Genomic DNA, 9344 nt, shown 5'->3' with positions numbered 1-9344 from the left:
GATCACATGTCTCTTTGAGTTTGTTACCCAGTAACCGGTAACACCTCACCCCTTGTTGCTTCCTCTGGAGAGTCTTTGATAGACATTTCCCCAGTGGAGTTTCTGTTGTGATTTTACCCTTTTGCTGTATTGGCGTTTTCCCCAATATGTGCAATTTTCCCCGGCAGGGAGGTTCTGTGTGAATCTTTCCTCAGCCTGTTTCCGGATTTTCATCCGAAGCATCCTTTGTGGATAGTTGTGTTGTATTGGCGTTTTCCCCAATACACGCACCTTTGAGTCAGCTTGAGTCTTTCCAATGGATTTGTTCCCTTCGGAAACTTTTTTTCCCCGGTTTGAGCCCTTTACTCCCCAGTGAGGCCTTCAGTCGAGTCGTGTCCTGCTCACGCAGTGTCAGTTTTTTTCCCTAATTCAGAGTCGTGTCCTTCTTACGCATTCTTTTTCTTATCCCCATAAGAATCATGTTAGAGTCTCTGTTCCTGGTGAGTATATTACTCCGATGGATCGTCTTTCTTTCTTTGTGGATCAATATTCCCCACAGAGTTTGTTTCTTTTGCATTCATACATTTGTATCATGAGGTCTCTTAGGGACCAAAATTTGTCTCATCATTGTTATTTAAGCCCATTCTACCGCGTCGAGATGAATATTTTAACCTTCACTTCTCCGGCTAGAATGACCTTAAATAGGGGCATCTGTAAGACCCCAATTTTGTCCCTAAGATCCCTCATGGCATCATATCATATCATTGTATAATGTCAAGGATCATTAGACACCTTGCTTCCTCCCCTGTGGGTGGGATTTCTTGAAAGTGGTTCTTGATCACCAAGCATTGCTTGCATTTGTATATCATTACTTTTCTTTTAATCACTAACAAAAAATGTACAAAAATATGTCATTAACCTTTGTTACTTGCAGCTTAAGCAGTCAACAGGTCAAGGCATCAGGTGAATTCATGGTACAAAGAGCAGATGGTATTTTCTTGAGATATGGATCATGTGATCATCATATGGAGCTTATGTGAGCTATAGGTTCATTTTAGAGCAAAATCCCAAGTGGTAGAGGCTTAAATTTCATCAGGACATTTTCAGGTCATCTGAGGACCAATGCAGTCAACTGAAAAGTCAACTGTGGGTTTTGAGTGTGGGAATTGAGTTTCTTCATCCCATTCATGTCCAAATCATGCTTATTCATCATACCAAAGATCAAGGTTGAAGAAATTGAGGTCAGTACAAAAGTTTCCAAAAATGGAAGGTGACCTATAATTTCAACTTTCCAAAAATGGAAAGTTTTTGGTCCAACTTTAACTCAACTTTCCAACATCAAAGAAGCTTCAAATGAATTTTTGTCCAACATGAAAGTTGAAGATCTCTCTCTCCCATTTCCAAAAAGTCCAGGATCATGAGCATCTGATGAATGGTTGAGGAGATATGGTCCAATCATTGCCAAGTGTGCATGGAACTTCAAATGGCCATATCTTTTGGTTCATAACTCCAATTTGAGTGGCTCTTCTTGCATTTTTCTTCTCATGACATGAAGTTTCCAAAACATCCATCACATTGCATGAATTTCCATCATATGATTATTTGTGCATTCAAGTCAATTTTGGAGGGAAACTTGGAAATTTAAAAACGGTGCATCATGAGAACTTTCTACCATTGCCAATGTGTTTAAAAAATGATTTTGAGTGACTTTGATCAAGCACATGACACTGTTCACGTAGGATTACTCCATGCACCATGCAATTTTCATTTTTTGCCAAACACCCTTATTTTGCTTAATCTCAAGTTAACCATGATTAATTTTAATTAAAATGAGATTAGGACAGAGTATGTAAACAAAACCCTAACAGATTTTCAGGGAGGTTAATCATTTTTCACCATTTCTAGATCTCAAAATTTTCTCTCCCTCCAAAATTTTCTTCTAATAAAAAATTCAAAAATCTTCAAAGAACCTTGCAATTTTATTTCATATTCTGGTTCTCTAGTGTGAATTAAGTGCAGATCAAGCCTTGGATTGTGGAATTCGTGTGGAAATTGTGCAGTTGAAGTTCAAGAACATAACCATCGCAAGTGAGAATTGAGCTAGATCTCCACGTTTCCAAGCTTCAAATTCTTCATCAAACATCATTACAAGTATTCTGGACTGGATTTGGATCATTGTAAGCCTTGGATCGTGCGTTTTCAAGGAGCTGTTCTTCAAGAGGTCACATTTTCGATCCTTTTAATTATCTGTTTTATGTGTATGTTCATGTAGATCTTGTGTTGCTGATAATTCTGAGCTAAATTTCACATGATTTGGTGCATTATTGAGTGAGTTATGTGTGATGGAAGTTTGATGCATCATTTTTATTTTGTTCGATTCTCTTTAATCATGATGAATTAGGATTAGATATTAGTTGATCTGTGATCTCCATTGAAAGAGCTTCATGATGATGTATGATTTTAGAAATTCTGGAAAATTCTGGAAAATTCTGGAATTTTTTGTATGAAGCTCATACTGTTCATCATCGTCTTCACGAGGAAGATGATGTTTTCCAGGTTAGCGACGGCCTAGCGTCCGTTTTAGCGTCCACTCTGGTTCGCTAGGGTTTTTGCCCAAAACGGCTGCGTTTCACATTGGCGCGCGCTTCTTTCAAATTCGTGCCGAGTTCGATTCTGGCGTGTAGCACTTATTCAAATTAATTCATCAATTATGCATTTCCCTCCTTATTTTCCATGCTATGATCATTTTGATTTTAATTTTTTCTTCCAACTTCAAAAATCCATAACAAATTGAAAAATGCTCCAAAAAATCCCTGGTTTTTTGCTACTTGATCCTTAGAATGTCTAGAATTTTATGATGTTAAGTTCTGAAGTTGTGCATTGCTGGATTTTGGATTGTGCTAGAATATGTGAACATGTGTAAATTTGTGACCTTGCTCCACTCTTCCTATTGTGAAATGCTTGATTTTAATCCAAATGCCATGAAATTTTGCATGATTGTTCCTAACATGTTAATGGATGTTTTAGGCTTGGTTTGACATTTTTCTCATTTACCATTTCTGTTTTATACACATGTTTGTATGGTGTGACAATTTGTGTCACACAATTAGATGATCAACTTGTGCAATTTCATTTCCATATCAAATGACTTCTGTTGATTCTGATTTTTTGTATGATGATTATGTTGGATGTGTTGTATGCTCATGAGTTTTTCCAGAATTATTTCAATCATTTCTGTTTTGATTTGGAATTTTCATTCTCAATGTCCAAATGTATGCTTTGAAATTGTCTTTGACTTCTCTTGCTTATTACATGGCCTTGCTTGATGATTTTGACTTGGTCCTTTTTAGGACATGTTAATATTTGTTTGAGATTGCATTGTGTTGAATATTAGCTCCTGTTTTGAATTTTTTCTTCACCTTTGACCCTAGGCTTTGACCTAGTGGTTTGTACTTACATGTGAGCTTTGAATTTCAGGTTCAAGCATCCAGTTTCCATTGTTGATATTGCTTCATCATTTGAATGTTGATATTTGCTATTGATTGCTAACATTTGGTTGTTTTGTAGGTTGATGATAATTCACTTGAGTTTGCCTTATGGATTATATGTTGTACATTGGGATTGTCTGTTTGTTGTTAACTGTTGTCTGTTTGTCTGAATACTGTACTGATTTGTTTAGTTGTTTACACAGGTACCTAAGTTGCTTTAAGTTCATTTGAACTTTACTTTGCTTGTGGTTGGCATACCACTTAGGTATTTTCCTTGATCTCCATGTAGTATGGAAGACCTGTCATGTTATTTTGGCAGGCACCTGTTTGAAGCCCTCCTTAAGAGGCCATGTCTTTGATTGTTTATATTTGTACCAAGCAGGTTAAGTCCTCTTAAGAGGCAATTGGCAGATACAAGGGATGTGCAATCCATCCCCTGCTATTCAGTTGAGTCTTTCATCTTGCTCACACCATGTGTTGATGCACTTTGAATAAAAAACCCAAAATCTTGTCCATAGTGTCAGTCATGTGGAGAAAAGTTCCTTCATTCTGAACTCCCACACCTTCTATTTGATTCAAGCTCTCCCAGGCCAGGGATAAGAGCTATGAGGCATAACCCTCATTTCCATTTCATCTGCTTACCCTAACTTTCAATGTTAGAGGTTAAGAGCCTGACTACCCATTCCAGTATTTGGCTTGTTTGTCAAGGTCGATATGACCCCTTGACTAAACTCCAACCTTGCTTGAGCCCATTGGTTGTGTATAGTGTGTGATAATTGACTTTTGTTTGCTTACTTGTCCATCTGTGCATAATTGTTTGTGTGTGCCTCTGTGCATTGTTCTCATCTTTGAGCATTAATTGTATATCATTTCATGATCATTGTTCATACTTTGCGACATCTTGTTTTGTCCATTGAGGAGTCAATTGTAAGTCCAGCTATTGGCAGTTGTTTCCTGTGATCTGGTAGGAGTTGGAACTAAGACCATTGATTGGCATTCCATTTCCTTGGAGTTGAGTGTAAGACCATTTATTGGCAACTTGTTTCCTCTTGCTTATTGAATTTGTTTTCTTTGCTTTGTGAGGCTAGTGTAAGTCCATTGATTGGCATCTGGTTTCTATCTTTGTTTTGTGGAGGTGGACATATGACCATTGATTGGCACTCCATTTCCTATTTTATTTTGTCTTGTGAGGAGTCAGATGTAAGACCATTGATTGGCTATCTGTTTCCTATGATCATTTTGTGGAGTCAGGTATAAGACCATTGATTGGCAACTTGTTTCCTATTTTGTTCCTTGTTGTGGAGTTGGATATAAGACCATTTATTGGCCATCTGTTTCCATCTTTATTTTTTTGAACCTTGCTCTTTTGCTTTGTGCTTGTTGCCTTATTCCAAAGGAATCACTTGGATCATCTACATATGATCTCAAGAGGTGAACTCCTAAGAAGTTTTACTCCTCATCCCCACCTTTTGTTTCCTTACAACCTCCATTGGCATGTTAACCCAAACTAGAAAACTTTTGTGCAAACATTCTCACTTGTTTTCAAACTAGAAACCTAGGCCTTAAGCCTCTGATTTTCAAACTTCATTTTCACAATACTTCTTCTGAATTGAATCTAATGTCAACTTTGACCTTCTTTTGTGAATACTCTAATTGGTTAATTTCACTCATTCAATTGTTTTGTTGATTTGTCCACTTCTTGATAAGTTTTCATACATTAGCTATAAATCTCAATTATCTTAGTGGTTGATGTAAATCTCACCTTTTGTCCTTAGTGATTGAATTGTAAGACTTCCTTGCTTATTATAGGGCATGATCCCTCACTAGCAAGTTGAAGTTTTTCTCACATGGTGGACTTGTGGTTGTATAGGTTGAGTTTTCTCCCGTGGATAATGAAAGACCTTAAGGCTTTTGTTTAAAATCAATCCACTTACTTTTTGGAAATCTTTTAGCCGAACTACGAAGTTTTGATCCTGTAATACGTAGGCAATGGATCTTTCCATCCAAACACAAAAATAATAAAAATTGTATATTCTTCTCTCATCCTCCCAATCAATGTTTGCACAATAAATATTTTCATAAACAATCATCTGATACAACAAGTTGTGAAAAGAGGTTCCCTTAGAGTACTAAGGATGCATTGGGTGCCTAACACCTTCCCTTTGCATAATTACCCCCTTACCCAGATCTCTGTACCTTTTTATTAGTTTTCTTTGTAAAAATTCTTAGGCTTTTATTTGTTTTTTAGCCATTCCTTTGGATAAATAAAAGTGTGGTGGCGACTTTATCTTTGTATGCTTTGCTTTTGATTTAGTCAATAAATCATAAAGTGACGAATACACCGCTACAGGGGCTTTTTAAAAAGTACAAGTACATTTTTTTCCATGCATGAGTTGTGAGTTTCGAAAATGGGAAGTTGGGGTTCCAAACTTGAATTTCAAGTCATGTTCATGATGAATTTTTGGAGGAAACCCATTTCAAATATGAAAATATCTTGATTGCAGGTCCTCTTGTATATAAATGTCTCCATAATTAGATGTTTATATGAATCATAAGTGCATTACACAAGGAGTTGAGGTTTTGTCCATTGCATTATACCATTTATGGGTGAGTTTGCGAAAGGTCACATTACTACTTTGATAAAGCAAGCTTTATGCCAATAACTCACTCTTTCACCCTTGAAACTTGTCCCTAAATATCACAAACAATCTTAAGAGATCAGAAGAAATCTTGTAGAGGCTAGGGAGATATGACAAACTCTTTGAAACTCAACTATTCATGCAAACTTCTCATTCATTCTCAACCAAAACCATAACTTCACAAGTTTTGTTTCTAATCAGTTCCAATCCTCACTCTTTTCATATAAATAGAGGGATCTCTTAAGCCTCAAAACACACAACAATAACCCCTCAACACTTCATCAAACTCCCATTCCATTAGAATTTGCAAAAACACACTATTTTTGCAAGTTCTCTAACCAAACTTATTCTCCATGTGTATCTTCCAAACAAACACCACAAATCATATCTAGACATCATTTAGAGCTTGTTTAATCACTTGAACAAGTTCTGTAGCATCTATTTTATCATTAACCATTTAACTTCTTCACTTTGCAAGAACATTTGTGTGAGATAATACAAGTTGTTTCTGGCCATTCTCATTGTTCAAACACTATACTCAAGGACCAACAAGGCTGGTAGAATCTCTCTTTTATCTCTGTAGTAGCTAAGAAGAAGCATTGGAATTTCTCCAATAGGTAAGTGCACTTACACTTGAAACTCTTGTTGATGCATCATTCTTGAATATTTATTGAAGTTAAAATGTAGTACATAGTGTATTTGTTGTATGTTTGCTATTGTATGCATTATACCATGCTCATGCATTGCGATTTTATTATTTAGAAATTAAAAGTGCAGTTCTGGTTTTTGCCTTGCCACGCTTTGTACGTTATGTTTTAGGATGAGATAATGACATCATTAGATTCCTTGCGAAAAATAGAGCAATTTAGGTTCTTACGATTTTTAATTTCATGAAAAATTGAGAGAGTTATGGTTGTTTGAAGTTTTGAAAAAATAAATAAAAAGAGACATGCAAGAACACAAGGAAGAAGATGATGAATTGGTGTCATTTTCCAGTTTCTGGATTCGTTTTATTATATATATTAATGTTTGTAACTAAGATAATGGATGTAAGTGTGCTAGAGGTCTGTCTATTAAGGCTTTAAGTGTGCTAGAGGTCTGGGGTTCAAATCTTGCTTGCCCTAGACCCATTTTTATTCATTGTTTTTTTGCCTATTTATTTTTGTTATTTTTCATAACTTCAAAGACTCATAACTTGATGATCCCTAAGCCTTTTTGAGCCACTCTTTTTTCTATGTGTTTATAATTTTGTCTATTTTATGATGGTGAAAAGAAATTTCAGAATTGATTTACTTTTAACATACTTATACTTGTCTAAAGTTGGTACCTTTTTAGGATTGTTTTAGGGTTTCAAATGACTTTCTTTGATTGATACTTTAATTTTTCTTGATCATCATGACTTGTATGAATGTTTTGCATCATATATGAACTTTGTTTGATGTTTTTAATATTTTTGTTTTGGTTTTGACCTAATTTTGACTTACTTTAATGTATGCTTACATGTTTATGTGCTTTGAACTTTTGTGCGTTTATTTTGCCATGGAGCCATGATTAGCATGTCATTCTTTCATGTCTTTTTGAATCTTTGTGTGCATTTGTGCCATTGTGTTTGTTTATTGTTTATGTGTTTGCAAATTCTTTAAACTTGTGATAACATGTCTTTGTATGACTTGTATGTTTACATGTTCAAACTTTTTGTGTGATGTTGAACCTTTGTTTGTGATCATATTGAACCTTAACATGCATGTATTTAATACCTTAAATTGTTTTCATGATCAAGTTGATGTTATGTCTAAACCATGTCTTACTTCATGCATACACATGTTCATTCATACTTATTATGACATCCATATACATGTTCATGAATTGTTATGTCATTTATCTTTGTTTCTTCATGATGATATATCCATGTCGTTCATATTCATGTAACTTTATACATCTTTGATTGATGTTGTTGTACCTTTGTTCATGTTCACATGTTGTACATATGTGTATACATACCATGCTTGATATTATTATGATCATGCTTTCATATCTTTGTTGATGTAATGCTTGAACATCTTCTTTATCATGTGTTTATACTTGTTGATGTCATGTATGAACATCTTATTCATTTGATTATCTTTGTGGATGTCATGTTTGAACATCTTCTTCATCCTTGTTTGTTCTTGTTGATGTCATGTATTAACATCTTCTTCATTTGATTATCTCTGTGGATGTCATGTTTGAACATCTTTTTCATCCTTGTTTGTTCTATTTGATGTCATGCTTGAACATCTTATTTACCATTTGTTTATCTTTGTTGATGTCATGCTTGAACATCTTTCTTTATCATGTGCTTATATTTGTTGATGTCATGCTTGAACATCTTCTTCATATTGCTTATATTTTGTTTATATTTTTTCCCAAATCCAAGGGAAAGACCTCTTTATTGACTTAATGTCATAGGTAGTTTAGCAATCCCTAGTTTCCCTTTGACCTTGTTAGAGTCATTCTCACTTTCAACTCAGATTTAAGTAAGAGTTTATAACTCTTGTAAGTATGTTTGTTATGAACACTTACTTCCCCACTTGGAACCTTGATCACTACCAAGTGTTCTTTCACCCTTAGTTAGGTGAACTACGATTGCTATGATTCCATCCTTATAAGGATACTTAGGTACATGACCGTGAAGTTTTGGCGAGCAAACATAATAAGACCTTTAGGTCCTTCCCAATAAAACATTTCCAAATAATCGCAAACAAATAATAACATGACACAAATACTTTCAAAAGGTTCCTATAGGATACTATAGATACTGAGGATGATAATACCTTCCCTTAGTATAACCAACCCCCGAACTTTAGATCTCTTCGCATTGTTTTTACATTGCACAATTAGGGTTTTATTCGATCTTTCCCCCTTCCCTTGGATAAATTAAAGTTTGGTGGTGAACATTTAATGTTTTGTGATTCAAGTTAATACAATAGCTTGATATCCGATTCTCACCGCGACAATGTGAAAATCAAGAGAAAATCATTTGTTTTTTCGAAAGTCTCAAGATTGCATAAATACTCATGGATCACCAACAAAAATCTCCAGGGAACACAACCTATTAATCCTCTGGAAGGATGGCCCTTTGGTTATTTATAACTGTCAATCTTAATAGATTCTCCTCTAGATACGCCTATTACTTGTACGGGTTTAAGTTATTGGTGTTAAGGAATCAGAATCTCTGTAAACAGTCCCTACAAACTCC

The sequence above is a fragment of the Lathyrus oleraceus genome, chromosome 4 (assembly GCF_024323335.1).
Source record: "Lathyrus oleraceus cultivar Zhongwan6 chromosome 4, CAAS_Psat_ZW6_1.0, whole genome shotgun sequence".
Taxonomy (NCBI): domain Eukaryota; kingdom Viridiplantae; phylum Streptophyta; class Magnoliopsida; order Fabales; family Fabaceae; genus Lathyrus; species Lathyrus oleraceus.
This window is presented reverse-complemented; position numbering follows the sequence as displayed.